This window comes from Malus sylvestris, chromosome 15, assembly GCF_916048215.2.
Source record: "Malus sylvestris chromosome 15, drMalSylv7.2, whole genome shotgun sequence".
Classification (NCBI taxonomy): domain Eukaryota; kingdom Viridiplantae; phylum Streptophyta; class Magnoliopsida; order Rosales; family Rosaceae; genus Malus; species Malus sylvestris.
The window spans coordinates 41,149,053-41,175,318 of NC_062274.1; the positions used below are offsets into that span (position 1 = coordinate 41,149,053).

At 37.2% G+C, this 26,266-nt stretch overlaps 1 long non-coding RNA gene and 1 pseudogene across 1 annotated transcript; one reads left to right on the forward strand and one right to left on the reverse strand.

The window, feature by feature from the left end:
* The first annotated feature begins 493 nt into the window (after positions 1-493).
* Positions 494-7,832, forward strand: LOC126601597 (uncharacterized). Its single transcript, XR_007615767.1, has 2 exons — positions 494-820; positions 7,586-7,832. It is a non-coding gene; the product is annotated as an uncharacterized LOC126601597 (long non-coding RNA).
* Positions 7,833-15,792: 7,960 nt separating this feature from the next.
* On the reverse strand, positions 15,793-22,987 carry LOC126602975 (uncharacterized; annotated as a pseudogene).
* Between the last annotated feature and the right edge of the window lie 3,279 nt (positions 22,988-26,266).

A 26,266-nucleotide genomic window follows, 5' to 3' on the forward strand; every position in this document is an offset into this window, starting at 1 on the left:
TATATATATTCTCAAACTTCATTTTTACTATCTCAACATTTTTCTTTATCAATCATGCCATGCCATGTCTAATTCAACAGTTAAGTATGGATGCATCAACAATAATCATATCAGGTGCAAGAAAGTAATCAACCGGAGGCCCTCTAATAGCCCTGTACGGTTGAACCTAGAGCTCAAAATCTATCACTCTCACTCTGCCGGAGTCACCTCTGTGACCTGTCCGGCCTTCTGCACACAAGTTACGCTCTAGTGCTTTCTCATCAATCATCTGTGCACATAATCTAAGGTCACCCACCAGTCGAAATCTCACTAACACTCTTCGACTGGCCCGTCGCACCCACTCCGCGTGGACTGTGCGACCAGCATCTACTTGGATCCAAGGCGAGCGTGCGATGCGGTGAATACTATAAGCACTAAACCATGGTGCAGGATTTGAGCTCAATATATATCAACATCATCATAACAGTATTTAAATACTCACCTGATACTCACCTGTGCGTCCGCCGCACCAATTCATACATATGCATCATATATCAATTCATATCATTTCATGCATGGCAATTCGATTCACGTTTTTCATATAATTCTATATACTTTTCGCATACTTCTATGCATGGCATTTCAACTAATATATCTCATATACTTTTATACATTTTCATTAAAAGCATAGTTTCATGCATTTTCAATTTCTGGGAAAACGGCAAGTATATATGTATACGGAAAACAAAACTGCCCACTCACAGAATACATCGACGTCTCGTAAGTCCCTGAGCATCCCTTGGCCATGCCCGATGCCCGCATAAACCTCACCTATACAAGAGTAACCAATTTGACGTTATTTAACGCCTAACCCAAATCTTAGTTAATAACTCCTCATATATTGCTCAAATTGGGTATATGAATATACCACCGTGACCTACACAACCTCAGGATCATCCCCATATTTTTAAAATAATTTTTGGAGTCCTCACGCGCCCCCACGCGCCTGACGTGGCACGGACCTACGCACCCCCACGCGCGGCCACGTGCCAAGCACACTGACGGTGTCAATTGACGCCGTCAGGAATATTCCGTTAAAATCCCGGAATATTCCGTTAAACTTAACCTTTTTCCGTTACTGCCGTTAGGAATATTCCGTTAAATATAACGGATTATTCCTTCTTCTTCTCCGGTCGTCCCTCGCCGGACTCCGGTCACCGGAAACTGGGGAATATTTCAAATCCACTATTCTCCTTCGTTTTTCATCCAAATTTCTCGAATTTTACACCAAATTGAAGCCCTAAACATCTACTTTCACGTTGGACTAGTTTTAGGGCCTAAAAACTACGAGATCAAACTTTTCAAAAATTCAAGAAATCGGCCAAACTTACAACTCGTGATCCTGACGTCCAATTCATGCCAACGAAGCACTCCGAGCTTCCTTGGGACTTCCTTAAGCTCACTGTGAGCTTGGTTTCACCTAAAACAAAGTCAATTCGAAGATCATGAACAGTGCTCTTCACGGGAACTTTGAAACTAGGGTTTTTCCGAAGCAAAACTTACCTGAAATGGATACCATCGTGATCGTGGAGGTTCCAGGAGTTTGATGGTGGTCTTAACTCCGTCGTTGGTAGAAGTTTAGGGTTGTTTTGTGGTTGGTTTGTTCGAACGGAGAAGAAGAGTGACAGAGAGAGTGAGAGAGTCGTGAGGGAAGAGAGAGAGACAGCATGCAGAAAATAGGGAGAGGATTGAGGGATGTGGGGATCCCACGTGGTCCTTTTCCAATCCCCAACTCCAAACCACAAAATTTTAACCTAAAAATCTAAGTTCCATCCTTATTAAATTCCATTTTATTTTCAAAACTTAGGAACCTAGATAATTATCAACTTAAGCTTCACAAACTTAGTATTTCTTAAGGGCAATTTCGTCCATTCACAGCCACGAATGTAATATTTTGGAACGGGCTGTGACAATCTCCCCTCCTTATAGAATTTCGTCCCCGAAATTCCAGCCACCAATCAACCCATCAATACTCATACCAAACTCAGTAAGTCTCTTTCATCCGATTCTCTTTCTCCCGCGCAATTTTCTTCCACTGAATAATTCCTTCACAAAACTTTTACCATTTATTCTATCTTAACTCTCAGGATTTTCTTTTTCCAATCCAAAGTCGTCCATAGCTCCTCACTAATTAGATCCAGCTTAATTCTCAATACTTGCACCAGAATTCCATGAGACGACTCTGCCACCTAGTGACAACGCATCGAACACAAAATACAATATGTGCCTTAGCCAATTCTGAAGGCATCACAAACTTGTATGCAACTTCGTCGATTCCTTTAATGATCAAAACGGACTGATGTGTTCAAGACTTATCTTGTCTTCCTTTCTGAATCTTACTATTTCTGTTCATGGTGAATTCCAAAAATATCAAACCATTTACCTTACACACTCGATTAGTGGCATATCCATCTGTTGATCTCTTTTGCCATTCCTGGTTACTTCAGGTTAACTTAATCACATGAATACTTTGAGGAGACTCATCCATAGTCTCAGGGTCTACTAAAACTCTTTCTTGATCGAATCTTTCTCTATTCAGAAGCATTCCATTCACAAATCCGCAAAAATCGACACACATGACACATTTCATGGACCTTATGGCGTTATTTCGGAAACTGCATAACCAACATACTTAAGAAACTCAGCAGTTCCGTAAACCAATTCTCCTATCCATAAAACAATTAAGTGCTGTTGCACTATCTGGGAAAGGTTGTTACTCAACACTGGAGTAAATATACTAACTTGTTACGTTAACCAACTCTTACTTTAAATTCGACCATAACCATCTTGTATACAAGGAAGCTTGTACACATAATCCAAAGTAATCTTTTTCCATTTCCGCTGCGAAACAGAAAATAGTTATCTCAATCCAAAGGTTTATCTCTTTCTGCCTCAATCTGCTGACCAAATAAAACTGTCGAATGGTATGATAAATCTTATTACTTTTGGAATATTGCAGAAGCTGAACAGTGTACTTCGTCCAAAATTGCTTGCTTTAAACCCACAGCATTAGGCACATACTTTTCGTTTGCTTGTATTCACATACCATCCGATTCACGAATCCTTTAATCTTTCTTTTTTCCCCTTCTTTCCTTGCCTTGGTTAATTCTTAAATTTCTTCGTCAAGCATTTAAGTTTCGAGTACGACCTTACCAAACAGGCCTAACTTGAAATTTAACAAGTATAACTTCTTCTCGATCTTCCATTCTTAATTTTTCTTCCGTTGGTTTTCAATCCACAAGATGATACTCTTGGCAAACATGCCAGACATTAATCTTACTGTAGTCTTCTCACCAAGTGCTTCAGCTAGAACAAACTTTACGATCACCCTGATCGTACAATCATGTTCATTAAGCAATACAATTCACCTTCGCTGCCTCATATCAAAATCCTTCCAATTAATGGATATTGAAGACTTTTTGGATTCGTAAAAATCTTGCATTCTCACTAAAATATAATGCCTTCATAACTTCACAGCAAGAATGGTAATCATGACTTCCAAGTCACCCGTAGGGTAATTCATCTCATGAGGTTCCATTTATCATGAAACGTATGCAATCACCCTAACATTTGCATCAACATGCCTCCAATACCATTCAAGAAACATCACTAAAATTTATGATTACCACTATTCTCTGGGAATACCAAAATACGTGCATGAGTGAGGAAATACTTCAGTTGTTGAATCCTTTGCTCACAATTTCCTTCCCACTCATACATAACCTCTTTTCTCAACAGTCTCGTCAATGACAAAGCAATGACTGAAAAATCTTTCACAACCATCCAAGATAGCCTGGTAAGTTAAGAAATTCCAAATCTCAATTACGACTCGTGGTTGTTCCAAATTCTCAATTTCTGCTATCTTTTAAGGATTCACTTGAATACCTTAAGAATATATAACAAATCTTAGAATGCCACTTGATTCATTTAACTTTAGCCTTTGCTAAACTTAGCATACAACCAACGTTCTCTCAATCTTTGCTTCATCGACTTAATACGTTTACATGCTCTGCTCTGGCTCAGAATGTACCAGAATATCGTTAATGACAAATGATATCAATCTATCAAGGCATTCCTTGAATACTTCATCCATCAACTCATAAAACAGCATGAGTTTTCTTATAGCATCACCAAAGCTCATAAAAGATCATAACAAATCCAGAAAACCATCTTATGATCAACGTCACTTATAATATTCAATTGGTAGTAACCAGATCTCAATTCAATCTTTGAATCTTCGCAATTACTTCTGAGCTGGTTAAATAAACATCAGTACATCACCATGGATAACGGTTCTCAATCGTTACCCGACTCCATTGTCTATAATCAATGAACAGTCTCAAAATCCATTTTCTTCCTCACCAACAAATTGGGGCTCCTCAACAGTGTTGTACTAGGTTGAATAAAACTTTTATCAACCAATTCTCTCAACTGAATTTCCAATTCCCTTAACTCATCCTGAACCAATCTTTAACATAAATTTATACCTGGCAACAATTCAATAGTGAACCTCATATCTCTGCCTGAAGGCAATCCAGGTATACTTTCAAGGAAGACATCCAGAAAAGTCTAACCCCTTTTTCATTTTCCACACTTCTCCGAGCAACATCCTTTAGTACCACAGGAACTAAGTATTTTTGGGCAGCCTTTCAAAACAATCTATTTGCTTTCACAGCATAAATAATGGCTGAACTCACTTCACTTTGCATGCCCACTCATTAAGGTAACCTCTGATCATCCAGATCGATGGAAAGTGACTGGTTTCCCGTAACAATCCATCTAGTCACAATTATAACCAACCAATCTAATGGAAATAATTTAACCGACACAATACATACTCTATTACTACTAAGCATTCTGAATAAGTACAATACTAACATAAAATAACCTACCGGTTTGCTTGCTTAACGAATCCACGAATGAGTTATTAATATTACGGTCTGCAGCCCGCAATACTGATAAATCATCGTTGTCTCGATAAGTAGGCAACCACTCTCAAAGATATAATAATACTATTTTGTCACTCAATGCAAAATACATACACTCGTCTCAACCGCATTTATTTACTACTTTCTAGGCAATATCAATCATAATAAAAAAATATATCAGCCGAAGTCAACTAGAATGACCAATACGGCTGATTCAACTCTTATCTCAATAATACGTCGGCCGGGTCCACTCCGCGTGGTCGGTACGGCCGAGCCTATAACTCACCAATTTCTCATGTGTCAGCCAGATCCACCTCTCGTGGCCTGTACGGCTGAACATATAACTCATCAAATCTCTCTGTACCCACGGTCAATCCGACCAAACTACTAAGTCCATAAACCTACTGAATCGATACTATGATGTCATAGAAAACTGTTGGGTACAACTGATTTTTAGGGACGATTCACAATTCTGTGTCCCCTCTGTTCACATAAACACATTCATTAATTTCACACTTCCCAAAGTGTTAATTTTTGTACCTGCTGCACAAGGTACATTTCCTTTACTCGAGACACCTTGTCTCAAATATCTGGGATTACCAGTATATCCATCACTTTTACTCTGACCAGCGACATTAAAACCTCAGCTGTAAGAATTAACTCTAGCTTCACTTCTTTCGAAGCTCTGAATCTTTCTATATCCTTGATATGACGAATCATTAACTTTATTGTCTTCTTTTGATTCCCATTCATTTCTTATTCTTCTTTATTCTCGTTGCTCATGTTCTCAGAGTCCTCAAGGCTCAACAACATCTCGTATACTCCTGGTAATAAATACAATGGATAGTGGTCACTCAAAGAACGCCGCTTTTTCTTACTATCCAGCATAAACAACATAACACCTCAACCAAATTAACAACAATATCTGGATGGAACGAGGCAAGTCTGAAAACTTTCTATAATACTCATTTGTCGTCAACTTCCTTGATTCACATTTGCAAACTCTTGTTTACTACCATCGATCAATGCCGGAGGAATAAACTTTTCCTTAAACAAGTCCTTAAACAATTTTAAATCGGCTGCTTCCACTGGTGACAACAATTAATACTCCTGCTTCCATCAGGATACACGTTCATAACTCAAACCAGGTAGTCGTCTCGACCCACCTGTCAGAAGGAAATTTCCTTTAACTTGCATAATCCGAAACATCTTTTCCAATTGGTTAATCCGTCACTTTGTTCCCTCAGGTTCATCATTTCTCTTAAGTGATTCAAGTTCAACTCATTACCCATCTTAAAATGTCCCTTTAGACAATAGACTGAATCACCATAGTAATAGTTTCCCCTAAACCGCTAAATCAGGGTGACTAAGTTCCTCTAACTACATGGCTTGCTACGAGGCGGTGTAGTTCTGACAGAATTCACTAGAACTTCTCAAGATGTCCAAGATTGCAACCATGCTCTGATACCAACTGACACACCCCGTCCCGAAGGAGGGCATGCTGGCCGTCACGTGAGAGTGACGTAACCATTTGCACAGTACGGAAGCTTTAAGATACAATTTATAAGTTGATACACCCGAAGGTGAGTCCTAATTTTGTCCAATCTGTCATAACACCGTCGAATTCCTCGTAGTCACTACACCTTTGTGATTCCTGAACCTGGAGGGGCGCAAAACCAAAATTGAGTGGGTCAGTAAAACAATTCTTTTCCAAATCCAAACATTTCTCAAAACGTTGTAACCCCTCTCCGTAAAACCTGTATACTTTCCCAGAAATGTAAAATATAAATATATATATATATATATTCTCAAACTTCATTTTTACTATCTCAACATTTTTCTTTATCAATCATGCCATGCCATGTCTAATTCAACAGTTAAGTATGGATGCATCAACAATAATCATATCAGGTGCAAGAAAGTAATCAACCGGAGGCCCTCTAATAGCCCTGTACGGTTGAACCTAGAGCTCAAAATCTATCACTCTCACTCTGCCGGAGTCACCTCTGTGACCTGTCCGGCCTTCTGCACACAAGTTACGCTCTAGTGCTTTCTCATCAATCATCTGTGCACATAATCTAAGGTCACCCACCAGTCGAAATCTCACTAACACTCTTCGACTGGCCCGTCGCACCCACTCCGCGTGGACTGTGCGACCAGCATCTACTTGGATCCAAGGCGAGCGTGCGATGCGGTGAATACTATAAGCACTAAACAATGGTGCAGGATTTGAGCTCAATATATATCAACATCATCATAACAGTATTTAAATACTCACCTGATACTCACCTGTGCGTCCGCCGCACCAATTCATACATATGCATCATATATCAATTCATATCATTTCATGCATGGCAATTCGATTCACGTTTTTCATATAATTCTATATACTTTTCGCATACTTCTATGCATGGCATTTCAACTAATATATCTCATATACTTTTATACATTTTCATTAAAAGCATAGTTTCATGCATTTTCAATTTCTGGGAAAACGGCAAGTATATATGTATACGGAAAACAAAACTGCCCACTCACAGAATACATCGACGTCTCGTAAGTCCCTGAGCATCCCTTGGCCATGCCCGATGCCCGCATAAACCTCACCTATACAAGAGTAACCAATTTGACGTTATTTAACGCCTAACCCAAATCTTAGTTAATAACTCCTCATATATTGCTCAAATTGGGTATATGAATATACCACCGTGACCTACACAACCTCAGGATCATCCCCATATTTTTAAAATAATTTTTGGAGTCCTCACGCGCCCCCACGCGCCTGACGTGGCACGGACCTACGCGCCCCCACGCGCGGCCACGTGCCAAGCACACTGACGGTGTCAATTGACGCCGTCAGGAATATTCCGTTAAAATCCCGGAATATTCCGTTAAACTTAACCTTTTTCCGTTACTGCCGTTAGGAATATTCCGTTAAATATAACGGATTATTCCTTCTTCTTCTCCGGTCGTCCCTCGCCGGACTCCGGTCACCGGAAACTGGGGAATATTTCAAATCCACTATTCTCCTTCGTTTTTCATCCAAATTTCTCGAATTTTACACCAAATTGAAGCCCTAAACATCTACTTTCACGTTGGACTAGTTTTAGGGCCTAAAAACTACGAGATCAAACTTTTCAAAAATTCAAGAAATCGGCCAAACTTACAACTCGTGATCCTGACGTCCAATTCATGCCAACGAAGCACTTCGAGCTTCCTTGGGACTTCCTTAAGCTCACTGTGAGCTTGGTTTCACCTAAAACAAAGTCAATTCGAAGATCATGAACAGTGCTCTTCACGGGAACTTTGCAACTAGGGTTTTTCCGAAGCAAAACTTACCTGAAATGGATACCATCGTGATCGTGGAGGTTCCAGGAGTTTGATGGTGGTCTTAACTCCGTCGTTGGTAGAAGTTTAGGGTTGTTTTGTGGTTGGTTTGTTCGAACGGAGAAGAAGAGTGACAGAGAGAGTGAGAGAGTCGTGAGGGAAGAGAGAGAGATAGCATGCAGAAAATAGGGAGAGGATTGAGGGATGTGGGGATCCCACGTGGTCCTTTTCCAATCCCCAACTCCAAACCACAAAATTTTAACCTAAAAATCTAAGTTCCATCCTTATTAAATTCCATTTTATTTTCAAAACTTAGGAACCTAGATAATTATCAACTTAAGCTTCACAAACTTAGTATTTCTTAAGGGCAATTTCGTCCATTCACAGCCACGAATGTAATATTTTGGAACGGGCTGTGACATGGAACCCCTATATTGAACATTTCATAGGAACACCAAGTAACGTGACCTCCAGAATACATGATCAACTAAGTAATCTAAGATGCCCCACCTTAAGCGATTTTATGTGGTACAAAGACGCTTACAATGTTGGAAGTTTTGAGACTCCTGTCCCACATTGGTGAAAACAAGATTCCAAAATACCTTTATATATGTTTTGTCTTCTACAATATTAGTTATGAGTTGGACCACTTGGAATGGGAATTGAGGCTTGGGCCACCATTTCTGTGGAATGGGCTTGATGATTATACCATAATATTAATATAAATTAATATTAATTAATCAAGACAAGGGCCTTGGGCCTTGGGCCACTTGGGGCCTAAGAATTAAAATTAATCTGATCAATTAGTTTTAATTTCGAATTAAGTTTTTAATTAAATTAATTAAAAACGTTTTGATTAAAGATACAACCTTTTGTAGAGAGTTGTAAAGTTTCAGATACATCCAAAAGGTATTTGAAGAGGTATGAAAGAGCCTATTTAACTAGAGTCCTCAGTTCATCATCCATCATCTTTTCTTCTTCCTTTTCTTCCGTACAAACTTTCCAGAGAGAGTAAACACACAAAGCAATTCGCTAGAATTCTATAATCCAGTGCGGGTTGTAGGATTAGGTAGTTGTATCCTGGTCGAGCAGACGTTATAGAACCACAAGCACAAGAGTGGGATGGAATTACTGTTCGAAGGACATAGCTTTTACGCTAGCCTCTACCTTTTGTAATCAAGTTAGTACTGTTGATATTCTTATATTAATATCCGTATTTATTGTATACTTTTCATTCTGTATAGCAAGTACTTTTTGTGAAATAAAATTGTGAATTTCAAGTTCTGTTTATTTCTGTTATATTGTTTATTTCTGAATTGTTCTCCAACATACATGTCTAGAGTAATGCTTAGAGAAGACAATAAAGAGTCATTTTTGAAAGAAAAATTCATAAATGGATAACAAAACTTATTTGCACACAAAATCAGGCAAGTTTTAATCAACAAAGAATGTATCATACCATATAATACCCTTACTTATGGAAATATTATTAATATTATCCAGAAGGAAAGATTAAAAATGCATGTTGATATGAAAATAACAAAACAAGTCAACAAAGATAAATCAATAGCCAAATATGAGTTAGGAATGCTTTGTGAACAATACAGTTTACCCATTATTGCTCCTTCTAGTTAAAATAAAAGAATAGAAAGATATCACAGTAAGTACCCAAATAAATTATATCACAAATATGACAAGTACAACAAAAGAAAGAATTTTAACACCAATAAATTCTATGAAAAAAAAAACAAGCTTAACAAAAATTGGAAGAAAAAATCATTTATTAAAAATTATTCCAAAGATCAAAACAAAGGTAATTGTTATAAATGTGGCACTATGCAAACAAAATGCAAAGTCAAAAAGATAATTAATCAGTTAAAAATATCTGAAGAAAAGAAAACCGAATTAATCCAAGTACTAGAGTTAAAAGACACAGACCAAAGTGAAAATGAACAAGGGTTTGATTCTAACTCCTCAGAGTTAAACCATTCAAACAGCTCTAACTTCACAGACATAAATATAGGATGCAGAGATAATTGTTGTAAAATAATTTTAGTCTTAAATAAACAAGAAAAACAAGAAGGTTTATTAATTAAATTAACTAGTAAAATCGATGATCCATAATTAAAATCTCACTTCTTGAAAAAATTAAAGAATTTGGTAAGCCATGAGGAAACTAGCACCTATGAGTAGCCAACTCCACATAGTAAAATATCTCTCAGTACAACCTTGGAAAGATATAATAAACAAAAAAAAAGGAAATTACAGTTAAAGATTTACAATACGAGGTAAACAAAATTAAGGAATAAATAAAAATCCTTAAAACAGACAATCAAGAAATAAGATCACATCTTAGGTTCATTCAAATACAAAAATTAATTGAATAAGAATTTAAACAAAACAATGAATCAACTTCTTCCTCATCTGACGAATAACCAAGAGAAAACAACCATGAAGAAAATAATAAAGGTTCAACCAAAAGTTTAATTTTAAGTTTACTTAACAAAATTAGAATTAGAAAATGGTATTTGTGGAAGCAAATTTCTTCCTCCTTGATCTTGGACAATTTTGCACCTACAAAACAATTAACACCTTAGGTTAAGGCCAAGAGCCTCACGCGCCCACGATGAATGGGGGGGGGCTTTGGCCGAAGAACCTCCGATGCCAAAGTTAGAATTTAGAGAGAAAGAGTGTTTAGAGAATTTTGGGATTTTTGCCAAAGTGTTGGAATTAGTTTTTGGTGAAAATAGGAACCTATTTATAGGGTTAGGCTTGTCCATTTTTTGAGAAGAAAAGGCCGGCCTTAATGGGGATTTTTAGGTTGAAATTTTGGTTTAATTAGCCAATTTATTGGCTAATTAACCCTAAAGGAATAAATTGGTGGTTACCAAATTGATTAATTTGCATAAATGGGATAATAAAGAGGGAAAATGGAAAAAGGTAAAGAGAAAGGATGGTGACCGGTTTTGACTAGCTTTAGGGTTGAATTGGATGTATTTTGTGGTTAATTGGGTGATAAATTTGGTGATTAATGAATTAATTAGGAATTAATTCATTAATTAGCCAATTAATCTCTATTTTATGGGATAACTTATAGGTTGTGAAGTAATTACCTATAATGAGGATGGATGAGATAAATTGGAATTGGTTACCTTTTTTGGAGCATTTTTGACTTGGTTGAGGATGATTGTCCGCCGCTCGCGCGTAGGAATTTCGGTATGCCTCAAGGGTATTTTTGTCCTCTTTTACCCAAAAATCCACGTGTCGCCTTGTGATTATTTTTGGCTCCACAGTATTCAAAAGTCAAAATAATAATTGAAGATTTCCAATTAGAAACGATTAATCGATTAAGGAGCATATTTGAATTGTATTCAAGAATGAATAATTCCAACCAAATACTTTCCCGAATCAACTTAAATCCTTAGCTCAGCCAATCATTCCCCAATGCAATTAAATTATGAAATACCAAAAGCACACATTTGTCAAGACAATGTTTGTTTTAAAACATCATTTGTCCTTATAAAAAACATATTAGACTATCACATTTTAGGACTTTCTTTCATAGCCCTCCTGTATCCTTTTACAGTCCACTATGATGGAATTTCTACCATTGATATGAACAAGAAGTAAAGTTTAAGTTCTCTTAAAAAATAGAGCTCAACAAGATAAATCAGTTAAAGAAAAATAATATTTCAGAAACAATCAACGTAATTGAAAGAAAAACGCAGCACATCAATTATTTAAAAGAAGAAATAAATTACAAAATAATTGAGGGACAGTTAAACAGTAAACCCTTACAATAAAGAATTAATTCTTTTCAACAAAAAATTATTGAAGAAATATGTTCAGACATTCCTAATACCTTTTGACATAGGAAACAACATATAGTCAAACTTCCTTACATCAAGGGATTCGATGAAAGCAAAATACTTAGAAAAGCTATACCAATCCAAATGAGTCAGAAACTATGGAATTGTGTAAAAATGAAATCATAGAATTATTCAACAAAGGAATAACAAAAAAAGTAAGTTCAACAAAGGAATAACAAAAAAAATAAGTCACCTTGGCCATTCCATTCTATGTCCAGAAAAAATGCTGAATTAGAAAAAGGTACTCCAAGATTAGTCATTAATTATAAACCGTTAAATGAAGTCTTAGAATGGATAAGATATTCAATCCCCAATAAAAGGGTATAATAAAAAGATTAAGTCAAGAAATAATCTTTTCAAAATTTGACATGAAATCGGGCCTCTAGCAAATTCAAATTTATGAGGATGACAAATTCAAAACAACATTTGTCACTCCCTTCGGCCATTATGAATGGAATGTAATGTATTCAGCCTAGAAAATGCACCCAATGAATTCTAAAACATAATGAATGAAATATTCAATCAATACAGTCACTTTTTCATTGTTTGAAGTCCTCATTTATTCATAGTCAAGCGGTGAACATTGAAAACATTTAAACATGTTCATCAAAATAATTAAGTCAAACGGATTAGTTGTTTCAGCCACAAAAATAAAATTCTTTCAAACCAACATAAGATTTTTAGGATACAATATCCATCAGTCAACAATCCAACCCATAGACAGAGTCATCCAGTTTGTAGATAAATTTCCAGATGAAATCACTGACAAAACCCAACTCCAAAGATTTTTAGGATCATTAAATTATGTTGTAGAATTCTACCCAAAATTGAGAGAACAATGCAAACCATTATTTGACAGGCTCAAGACTAATCCCCATTTTGATCTCCTACTCATACTTTCATAGTCAAACAAATCAAGTCTCATGTCAAGACATTACCCTGTCTTGGTATTCCTATAGTTAATTCATTCAAAATTGTTGAAACTGATACCTCTGAAATTGGTTATGGAGGTATTCTTAAACAGTTAACTCAGCTCGGTTCTCCTGAATAAGTTGTTCGTTTCCACTCAGGAGTCTAGAATTCAGCTCAAAGTAATTATAGTGCTATTAAAAAAGAAATATTATCTATAGTACTATACATATCAAAATTTGAAGATGATTTGTTAAATCAAATTTTTTTTAATAAGAGTCAATTGCAAAAGCACCAAAACATATTTTACAAAAAGATGTTCAAAACATTGCATCAAAACAAAGTTTTGCACGATGACAATCAATATTAAGGTTTTATTTTTATTTTTTTTATTTTGAAATCGAATACGTAAAAAGGAAGATAAAATTGCATTCCTGATCCTAACAAGAGAGTTTCTGCAGGAAAAAAATGTTAGGATGAAATCCTGATCAAAGAAGGCTCCTGGCCTTTTCAACCCAATAAAAAAAGAATCAGTCAAACAAGAGTTAGGCCTTGTACCTTACTGAGCCAGTAGCTTAGTAAACCGTTTTACTCCCTTAGGTTCTACTGTAGGGAATTTTAGACCAAACTATCAGTCAACCTTAGTCAAACTTTATGATCCTTACAAATCCTCGGTAAAACCATCTTAACCAATGATCATTTATAGTCAAAATTTTCCTTACATTCCAAAATCATCCAGTGAATATTTGTTTAGTTACCCTCTAGATCTTATTCCAAACCCAACACCAGCAAAGTTAGCCAAATTCTAGTTTCCCCCAAATTTCCAATACCAACCGAAAGAGTCATACATAACGCTTGGATTTTACAAAAGCATTTTCTTTGAAATTGAGTTAATAACTATTAAATCCATCACCAGTCACATATATGAAAACATCATAATTTACACATTGGAAAGATCATGATAGAAAAGGAATGGGGAATCCCCATTTACAAACACAAGTCTTTTCACACTCAAACACCCAATATCCAGTACAATTATTATGATTACATTAATGCATGGACCAACATTTTCCTCTACCAGAAAGAAGATTTCAGTCACTCTTGGTTTATCAACTTCGACAAGAAATTTCAACCAATATTCCCAGCTTGGTTCTCCAAGTGGTGGTCAGTTCATAGCCCAACAGGCAGTCTCATCCCAGACTCGCTCATGCATAGAATCAACCATTTTAATCAAGATTCAACAGATGTCAATTCAACAAGAAAATACCTCTTCTTTTAATTTTCGTGGCCAAATATAAAATTTCATGGATTTTGAAATGGGTTATGAAGTAGACAATGAAGAAGTTCATAGCGTCAGATCAGTCAAATGGTGGAACAAATTCAACTAGCAAAGAATCATTAAACATGTTCTTAGTGAATTTGCCATTGAACCATAGCCAGTTATCGAAACACAGTCATTATCAGAGATCTCTCCATCTTCCTCACTCAAAGGAAAGTCAAAGTCTTCAAAGTCTTCAAAATCAAAGCACAAAGTTGTAGAAATTGAAGACCTTGGACATAAACTTCTCACTCAAGCAGCATAGTTACAATCACAAGCAACCCAGTTACAATTACAGTTAAAATCTGAAGATGAAGAAGATGAAACTTCCTCTAAATCATCAAATGCATCATCACAGTAACCAGTAAAGCTAAATAGTCAAAGCACCAGGTGGGCTGACTACCAAGATACACAAGGCCCATTTGAAGAATTCAAGAATCATTTCACACCAATCAAGACAACATGTGAAGCTTTCAGACATTATTCGCACAGTAAAAGTAAGGAATCAATCAATCAGCGGGAATCACTCATTACGTTCTACAGTAAAAACAACCATTATTCCGACAAAGTTCATTATTCATCAACAATAAAAGTAAGTCATCTGCCATCCCGTGCTTCAATAGTAAAGAACTCAATCATTCAAGTCTCCTTTTCCAAAGTCTATAAGAAGAAGAATTCGAAGAAAAAGAAAGTGAGTGAATTTCCACATCTTTCCTTAGTTCAAATTTTCTTTGAGCTCTCATTGTATTCAAACAAATTAAATATTGTAAACACTTTTATTTTAGAAAAAAAGAAGAATGATGCCTACGAGCACCATCATCCAGTTCTCTTAGTAAAGTTTATCAGTCAATTGTAAGTTTTCGAAAGTCAATAATAAATTCTATTTTCAGTTATTAAATTGCATCATTATTTTAAAATTCATTATTTTTCATTATCATGTCAGTTCCTTTAAATAACATTTGGTTAGAAATGTGGCTTGGTAAAGTAAATCCCGATTTAGCATATTTTAATTCAAATTATGTTCAATTAATGCTAACCATCTATTCTAGTCAATCTTATCTCATCGATCACCTAGTAAATAGATCCATTGTCGTCTGGTATTTCCACGTCATTTGGTATCAGAGCCAAGTGATTGGTAATTGAGTAAGTAATTTATATATGTATACATAAATACTCAATTATGTACACACACACACACATGGCCAAATTAGATAAATAGTCACCGTGGCCATAAGGTATTTTGAAGATAGCCCATATGATAAAAAAAATTCGGATTAAACCCTTGTGGTAAAATCTGTTAGGATTTATGCCCAAACTAAAACTCCTTTCAGTTCTTTATTAAAGTGCACATGAGGTATCCAAAAGTTGATTGTATGCACTAGCTGGGATCCCACTATCTACATTAGCAAGCTCTGTCGACAAGAAGACATAATGGAGAGAAAAAAAGGGTGTCCACTACCAAAATCAGATCACCCAAACTTCTATTTCTTAAACCTTTTCTTCTACTTATAGATTTCCAATCTTCTAATTCCAAATCCTCATTTTCTTCCTTTTGATTATGAACAAAAACCTTTATGGGCCAGCCAGATTGTGCAAGCCTCATTAGCTCTGAGTTTTCCACATTTTCTTCCCCATTGAGCTTCAATAGCAAATCCTTGCAAGAACCTAGTTCCAAATCTGGCTCACACTTCCATTAACATTCACATCTGGCTCTCTCAAATTCATATGGAAATTTGTATTTCCATTGGTGCTGGTGTGAAAGAATTGGGTTTTTTTGAAGCAATTAAATTGGAAGATTTCCTTTGCATGGTTGCTGATGTAATCATCATCTTCTTCCTCCTCAATATTTCTGCCATAGCAGGTAGTATAGCTCTGCAACAAGTGCCAATAGCAGACACCCAAAAACTATGCTCAACCAAATTCCTAATCGACTGAAAGATTTTTCTCTGGAATATTATAGCCTCATCTATCATAGCTCTCAATTCCTAAAAACCATGCTAACGGAGAAACTGACAGAAGTTTTAGTTTGGGTATAAATCCAAATTTTTTTACCACATGAGCAATCTTCCGAATTCCTTGTGACCACAGTGACTATTTATCCAATTTGGTCTATATATATTGAGGTAAAAAATGTTGTCCTACTATCAATTGCCACAAAATGTGGTTTACAAAATATGATCTAATACACCTATTATGCAAAGTCGATAACATAGTTAATAAATTCAATACATTTTCCTGTACAAACTACAAAGTCAATGACATAATTAATAAATTTGTGTACAATACATCTATTATAGACGGATGTATGCATTTTTCTCAATGCATAATTCCTATAGAAACAACAACCAAACAAGTGAATACCAAGCCCTAGACCCATGTATTAGGATAGTCACGAAAAATCACCAATGTATAATGCATGAGATAATCACGAAAAATCATCGAATGGCATTCTCATGTGGCCTAAAGCTTTTGGACAAATCACCAAATTGCATGTGAAGTTGTTTGGAACGCAAATAATAATTTTGGGCCGAGAGCGATCATGGGCTCGCCCCAGAGGAAAGGCCTAGGATGCCTTGGTATATACTTAAGGAAAGCCAAGCCCATGGAGGGTCGGCTGAGTCCCACGAGGAATTGATTTCATCATAAACCTAATAGGATTGCCGACTGAGTTCTGATACAATAAGGAGTCCTTAGATATTGGTGATACCTCGAATCAAAGAGCATATGCTAAGGACCAAAGATTGAATTTGGATAATAATGAGGCTGGATTCAAGTCCTAAATATGCTAGGATTGGCTGAAGCCCATTCATAACGAATAAAGGAGAAATCGAACAATTGTAATCCGAGTAGGATTCTACTTTGGCCATGAAGAGTTATTACTATAAATATAGAGGTGAATGCATCATTCAAAGCCTCTTCCAATTAACGCACAAATATGCCCGCTCTACCCAAAACCTCTCAAACTTCGTGAGATTTTAATTTTACCCTTTTTCCCGCCAACATATCTTCAATTTAGATAAACAGCACTGTGAAGGCAACCGGCAACATCTTCAGTTTGGATAAACATCACTGGAGTCGTAGAATCAGCTGATTAAGGAACACCTTCAGTTTGGATAAACAACACTACTTCGAGGCCGACTGGTTATCTATCTAAGTCTCGGTCAACAAGGAATCTTTGAATTTTTGTTGGAAGAGGTCACTTCATTAGCTTCACGGCGAGTGAGGTATGACCAGGTTTCACATTCAACACAATGAAAGCCGAATATTTACTGAACTTCATAGTACTAGTAGGCTTGTTTTCAGGCTCTAGAACCCAAAGACTGAGACATGTTCCTTCCTCAGCCGCAGTAGCTAGATTTAGAAGTCATCAGTGCGCCCAACGTTATATCAACATTCATTCACTCCCTAGCCGAGCTCAGCCGACAAGTTGGCATACCCCGCATTCAACCGAAAGATATAGTTAGCTTATTAGCTATTCGGCCTGCACGCCACATAGGCTAAATAGTTTTTAGGGTCAACATTTTGGCATGTCGAGTGGGACCCAGTATTAAAGCTACGAAGTTCATGACCATTGAAACATGATCAGTAAAACAGAAGACAAATATGGGTAAATTGACCGCGAATTAGGCACCCATAATACAAAGACCAATCCCGAGCAATGTGAAACAGGCACAGGATCTTCTTGTTACCATAACACCAGAATCTATAGGCACAGCTCGCCGATAAGTGGAAATTAATCTCGGCATGCCATGGCATTTACTCAAACTACCAAACTTGCTGATGTCAGGCTCATAGAAGGAGTAGTCGAAAACTGCGACGATGAAAATGATGATGATGAGGCTTTTGACATACCATCAAAGTACCCTTTTCGTCATAGGTTGGAAGAGCAAACTTGGCAACTTGAGCATGCTATTAGTCAAGAAATATGTGGTTTGAGCATCAAACAAGCTGAAGCAAATGTAAGTCATCTGATGACCAATAAGCTGCTTAAGACTTTGCTTTATAAGTTTTAAGAAAGTACACTCGTTGAGAATCAGAGACAGGATACCCTATCAAAGAAAAATGCCTTAAGAGGCAAAAGGCAAGGCGAGGCTGAATCTAAACGAATCAAGATAATTGATTTGAAAGATCATTACAAACAACAGCCAAGTACAAGTTCGGCCGAAATAGGCCGAAGGAATGAAACGACATCTGGTGACATAGATGAGGTCCAGATGATGATTGATTCGGCTATGAAGAAAGGGCCAAAAGTTTCAAAATTCATCCATCCATTTCCAGCTTTCGTAAAAAATTTTAAATATCTCCGAGGCTTCAAAATTCCAGATTACAGCTTGTTCGCTGTGAAGTCTTCTTTATCTTCGTTAGAACATGTGGTGAGGTTTACTACTCAGTCTGGAGATGTGATGTGAAAATTATCTTAACACACAAATTTAACCCTCTTTTGACAATTGTAGTACAAGTATAAGTAGGGATCGTTCTGGACCGGGGATTAGGAGGGCTTGCTAATAACCTCTAAACTGACTCAAAAACATAAAACTAAACTTAAAAACACTTAACAAGACTCACAAAACTCAAAGCAAACTTAAAATACTCAAAACAGCTTAAAACAACCAAATAAACTTAAACTAGACACTAGGAATGTCTTTGGACGAAAATTGACTTTTACTTGAATCAAAACACTTAAAAACACAAACTAAAACAGATTTGAAACACTTTGAAACAAGAAACTAAAAGGGGGGTTTTGATTTGGATGAAGTTGAAACAAACAAATAAGTATGAAAAACTAGATAGATTGTAAAACGAATGTGAGAAATAAGATGATGGATGGGATAGCTAGATGTTTTTTCTCCACACATGACATGTATGCAAATTACTCGATTTCCAGTTACTACTTCATTGAATTATGAACGACAATGCTCCAAATTAACTGTGACATCACTAGTTAACTCTCAAATTTTCCTTGTTTTATTGGATTGGATGACATCATTCGACAACCCAAAACATTCTTCTAAAGTTCCCTACATGACATCATAATAAAGATACAATCAAAGATCATTACGTTTAATGAAAATCATAAGCATTGACAAAGCACTTGCAACTATGACATCATGTCACTCATGCTAGGAATTGAACTTAACGCGATCGTTTATAAGCGACCTTCACTACATGTGAATATAAGTTTGTAACGATTACGTGAAACTTCCTTATATTTTAGCAACGGATTTATGCATGCCAATTAAGTGTCGACCCTTAATTAACAAATACAAATAATTTATCAATCAAATAGTTAAGCAATTGCATTCACAATTCAAGAGTTCATAATTGGAATTTATCAAATTATATTGCACACATAATCATGGCTTTGAAATCACCCCTAGCCAAGAGGGGTTTAGCCACTCATATTTACAACAAAACAAAAGGAAATGAATTTAAACATTAGAAAAAAAAAGAAAAAAAACACCTAAACGCTCCAACGATCCAAGTTGGACAGCAAGCATGTCCAAGCACTTTCCTTCCCTTCCTTTGCTACGGCACAAGGTGTTGGTGAGTGTTTGAAGGTTTGTTTGTATGGAGGAATGGATGTGAAGATGAATGAATGTGTTTGGATGAAGGTTGTGTTGAAATGGGAGTCAATGATCTAACCAAGTATGAACTAAATTTATGTTACACACACTTCCTTTTATAGAGGAAATGCATGGCAATGGAGGGGAACATGGAGTGGTGTAGCAATTGAGTGCAATGATGGATGAAATCTGAAATGATGGAGGGAACAAGGAATGGTGTAGCAATTGAGTGCAATGAGTGGTGTTTGAAATGATTCAAAGGTGAAAGTGAAGTGATGATGCAAAGCATGGGGGTAAAATGGAGTGGTGTTACAGCTAAGGAACTTGAATGATTGTGCACATGGTAGAGAAAGGAAAGGGAGGTGGAATGATGCAACAAATGAGTCAATGGAGGGAACATGGATTATGATGCACGGCATAGGAATCCAAAGGGAGTGCAATGGTGGTGCACGACAATGATGGAAAGGTGAATGGTGGAGTGACACCCCTTTGTGGCTGAGCTTTTTGTCTTTTTTACATTAATTCTTCTTTCTCTTTAACACATTCCTAGCCTTTTTAGTCTTCAATTTTGTCCATCCACCTTGCTCCATGCATGTGCTATTCATTCCAAGCCCAAAATGCACCAAAATGCATCTTATTGCTTCATAAGGCCTATGAACCTACAAACACACGAAAATAGCTTAAAATACATAATTAACTAAGAAATAACAACATAAATGCATGAGAACAAGCTAACTCAGTCGCATAAATATGCTCCTATCAAGATGCCAACAATGATTATAACAAGATTCAGTTGTTTAACTTTTCGTTAATAGACACCGCATTTGCATGGTACATTAACCTTCCACTGAATTCAATATAAAGTTGGGACGAATTAGTTGGGAAGTTCCAATAGCAGTTCTATCAGCTAGGAATGGAGGTTTTGGTCTCATCCTTGGCCAGAATGGCACAGGCATTTGACAAATCACCCATGAAGTACCTTACCAGGTTCAAAATGGCTAGGAATTGGTACTGAGCTCCCCTTCCTGTAGCCGAATATGTCTAAATTTCCCATAATGGTTTGGACGTAGAATACAAGAAAAAGTTCATAGGGCAAACTTCTTAGACATGTATGAGTTGGCCCAGTATGTCGAGCCATATGTTTATTTGCTTAAGAAAAAGAAAATCTCCAAGTCTAGTACTCGTGGAACAGTATATAAAAACTCGTTAGTGAGTTACGCTTCGGGCGTGGGTGCCTAGTATATCAGCGTGGATGTGACCAAGATTATGATAGACAAACCTTATGTATGCAAGGCATTGGCCCATGCCAACACTAAGGACATAAAAACGTGCTCAACCTAAGTTGAAGCGACTGTCAAGATGTCCAAGGTATACATGTTTGATATCACCAAGGCTGATGCCATTTTTGACCAATTGTTAACTGCAAAAATAAAAAAGTTTCGGTCGGGCCATGATATTCCTAAAGCCCAAAATTTGTAAAGGAAAACATATTGCAAATACCATAACTCTAACAAGCATACGACCAATAATTGCATTGTATTTCGTGATGCTATTTAGAGCTAGATCGATAATAACAAGTTGAAGTTCCTAAAGAAAACTCAAATGTTGGTCGATGCTGATCTATTTCCATTAACAACGAAAAACATAGTAGATGCCCATTTTACGAGAGAAAGGAAAAAAGGAAAAAAAATGTGTTCATACTTATGTCTCATGTCTTGAAATAGAATTCTCAGCGGCGACTTAAGATCAACTTATCTCAGAATGAGCCGTCGAGTTTCTTCTCAAATCATATGTACGTGGAACTTGTTTCTGACTTGAGTTTGAGTGAATCTAAGGGCCCGATAGTACTTTGCAGTAGATGTAAGTCAGAAGTCATCTTCACCGAATCAAAATCACAATGGTGTTTGGCCAAGTCACCACGCCAAATACGTATAATTTTGGCAGAATCCCAGCCTATACTTAGCTCAAGATATCGCCAATAAAGGGTGTTTGACAGACTTGGCCCTCAGCCAGAAGATCACAAGCCGCCTTGTGCTAGATGTCAGCTCAACTTTGATAGACTGTTCTATGATGATGACTATTTTGTGCAGAACTCTGATAGTTTTAGTTCATAAATGGCTTAGTGGACATTTAAACCCCCTGAGCCTTGCAAGCATCAGTGGCATGGGTATAATATCCATGTCGACGCATATATTGTTTTGTCTAATCTCAAAAACGTTGTCGGCAAATGATGAGATCTATTGCCCGTCATCAAGTAGCTCAAGAAACTTAGGCTGCAAAATGGAAACCAAAGGAAGTAACAGTTGGAGGCGATGACAGAAAAACTCCTTCAATCATGATTGAGTTGGTTGAGGGAAAGAAAGCAGTCAAGTAATCGTTGGAGGCCGAAATTGAAGAATCTGAAAAGAGAATCAAACTTCTTCAGCCTTGGGAAATGAAAGCTCGAATCTAGCATTTTAAGAAGGAATTTTGAAAGCCAACTCCCTTCATTGCCGCCTCAGAAGCCATTAATTAAGGTAAAACGTAACAGACATCTACTCGTCTTTGGTGAGGCATTGGAGTGCATGCTGGAGTTCTATAAGACACATTCAACAAACAATTTGTATGGCCTTCCCACAGCATGCCAAGAGCCCATTGATTTGGCATTGACTAGTCTTGATGCTGAACAAATCATTCAAAAAAAGAACGAACTTGGGCATGAATGCCAAATTACAACACATTCAAGAAGCGATTGTGATGGGTTTTTATGTAGATCTGTACACTAACCTAGACCCTACTGGGCTTCCATTTTCCCTAGATGACATGCAGTACTTACGTCATCACTTCTAAGTTTTCTCAGCCGTGCAATTATTCTGCTTTACAGTGATGCAATTGTAGATCTGTATGTCTAACATCAATATACATAAAAACCATGCCTGATGATACACCAAGGCAATTGTATCTAAAAACCAAATCCCCCACGAACCTTAGGCCCCAGCCTTGGCCGAAGATGACGTCATCGATGTCGTCAATGGACCGGTAGATGAGGATCATGATCTAGGTTTAGGTAAAGAAGATCAGGATGCCATGAGACCTTCGATCCTTGATAACATGAAGATCAAAATGGTCTATGCTCTTTCTTTAATATCATCCCAACCAAACTTCTTAGACGGCGATGTGATCATTGAAGAAACTACACAGGTAGATTTTATGGCCTTTGAAGAAAAAGAGCAAGCTAGCAAGGAAGACAAACTCAAGGCTGCCTTAATAGAATTGTTCCTATGCACCTCGGAAGTCATTCTTCATCACTTGAAACCTCTCTATGTGGCTGCACACATTAAGGGGTATCTAATTTCAAAAGTCTTTGTGGAATGTGGGGCAACAGTCAATTTCATGCTCATGTCTGTTATGAAAGCCTTGCGAAGGTTAAAAAAGAACTGATTCCTTTCGGCATAACTATAAGCAACTTTGTGGAAGATAAATCCCACCCACATGAGTGTTGCCGATGGAAGTCACCATTGCAGGTCGAAATCATATAATTGCATTTTTCATCATAGAATTAAAGACTAAATATAATGAGTTGCTCAGTCGTGATTGGATTCATCAGACTAGCTGCATCCCTTCGACACTGTATTAAATCCTCATTTTTTGGGACGACAAGTCGGTTGTAATTCATCCAGTCGACAACTAGTCGTTCGAAACCAATATGAACCAAGCTCGCTACTACAATGACCATGTCGGCTACATCACTTTACAAGGTTTTAATGAAGATGGGAAGCCGACCAAGATCTTTGTTCAAAAGGCCATCGAAGTTAGCGTTGAAATCGTTCAACATGATTCGGTGAGACTTGGATTGGCTAATTTTGTTGATTACTCTGATGAATGACACAAACAAGTAAGATTTGCAAAGGGTCGCAATTTCTTCCACTATGGAACGTTTGTTGGCCCATTGTACACTATTCCCAAAAAACCTAATTTTGGCATTAACTTAGTTAAGTTTCTCGCTTATGGGGATAACGGAGTAGTCATTTCACTTGACAAAGTCCAAGTTGCATCGACTGAACTTGAAAATGATCAACCTGAGGTGCATGATCCTTTAGAAGAAATAAATGTAGGAATAGCAGATAATCCTCAGCCTTTTTTCATTAGCATTTTATTACCTCGGCCCATGAAAGTTGCGCTTTGTAAATTACTTGGGAAATTTAATGATTTTTTTGCTTGGAGTTATCATGAGATGCCCAGCCTCGATAGGTCTTTAGTTGAGCATGAACTATGAATTAAACCTAGTTGCAAACCATTCCGCCAACCTCTACGCGGTTTCTCGATCGAAGTCCAGCTTGGCATCAAAGACGAAATAGTTTGTCTCTTGAAAGCTAGCTTTATTCGGACTGCTCAGTATGTTGAATGGTTGGTAAACATTGTGCCAGTTTTAAAGAAAAAGTGGCACCTTGTGAATTCACATTGATTTTTTTAATTTGAAATTGGCAACTCCTAAAGACGAATACACCATGCCAATCTCAAATTTGCTGATCGACGCAGTGGCAAACCACAAGATATTATCTTTCATGGATGGCCACGCCGGCTATAACCAGATTCTTATTACCAAAGCCTACGTCCACAAGATGGCTTTTCGGTGCCCGGGGGCATTAGGAATGTACGAGTAAGTCGTAATGCCTTTCAACCTTAAAAATACCAGCACCACATATCAACGTGCCATGAACACTATTTTACACGATTTAATCGATACTACAGTTAAAGTGTACATTGACGACGTCGTAGTCAAATCCAAACGCCTGCAGCCACATTTAAAGGATCTTCGACGCATTTTTCTTTGCATGCGCCAACATAAGCTAAAGATGAATCCCACCAAATGCGCATTCGGTGTCTCAACTGGTAATTTTTTGGGTTTTTTTGTTCATCCCCTAGGAATAGAGGACGACAAAAATAAAGCTCATGCAATTATAGACGCTCCACCCCAATGACAAAGAAGCAATTACAATCCTTACTTAGGAAAATCAACTTCCTATGTCGATTTATTTCTAATTCGACAGCAAGATGAAGGCTTTTTCTATGCTACTCAAGATGAATGATACCAACCGTTTTGAATGGCGAGAAGAGCATCCAGAAGCCTTCATATAGATTAAGGTGTCCCTCACTAGTCCTCCAGTGCTTATACCTTCGCAGAGAGGGAAACCCTTCAAACTTTATATTTCGGCCACGGAGGAATCTGTTGGTTGTCTCCTACTATAGGACAATGACAGCAACCGCGAGCAGACTACTTTCTACCTAAGTCAGAACCTAAGCTTGGCCAAAATAAATTATTCGGCCGTTGAGAAACTTTTCCTTGTTCTATTCTTTGCCGCTTCAAACTTCGGCATTACATGCTTCCTTCAGTACCTCAAGTAATTGCTTACAAAGATGTCATCTGTTACATGCTTACCCGGCCAATCGTTAAAGGTTGAATTAGGAAGTGGACAATGGCTTTGTCAGAATTTAAATTGCAATATGTACCTCAAAAAGCCATTAAAGGACAGGTTCTGACCGATTTCCTTGCGCAACACCCTTCTCTTTATGATTTTGGGGGCAACGATATGGAAATTGACATGGTATAGACGTGAGATAATTTTTTGACCATGTATTTCGTCAGGTCCAGTACTTCAACATGGGTCAGTGTAGACATTGTTTTGCAATTGCCCGACCACCACCGTTGGTTGTTCAATTTCAAATTGGATTTTGAGTGTACCAAAATCAAGTTGAGTATGAAGCTTTGGTAATCGGCTTTGGTCTCCTCCATGAGTTAAAGGCCATATGAGTTCTTGTCTTTGGTGACTAGCTTGTGATTAACCAAATCAAAGGGACTTTCTGTTGCAAGAGTTGCACTCTGACTCTATATCACATAGTTGCCAAATATTTGGCCGAATCATTCACGGGCATCACCAACAAGAACTCAAGAATATGGCAAATTGTAGAATAGATCGTTTGCTCTTATATCACTTTGTAACGACCCAAAATATTTTTCAGAAGCCAAACTCTGTGGTAGGCCAAAACAAGGCCATGGTTAATCTTCTATTAACCACAATAAATTTCCATACTTGACAATTATTCAAAAAATTCATTTTGGTTTAATTATGATGGTGAACTATGAATGGCTTGATGCTGTTTGAGAGTACGTAGGCAGTGTAAGATGGAGGTTAGATGCAGCCATAAAGTAACCAAAAAGAATTTTATGAATAATTGTCAAGTAAAGAAATTTATTGTGGTTAATAGAATTGTGATTAACCATGGCTTTGGTTTGGCCTACCCGAGTTTGGCTTCCAAAAAATATTTTGGGTC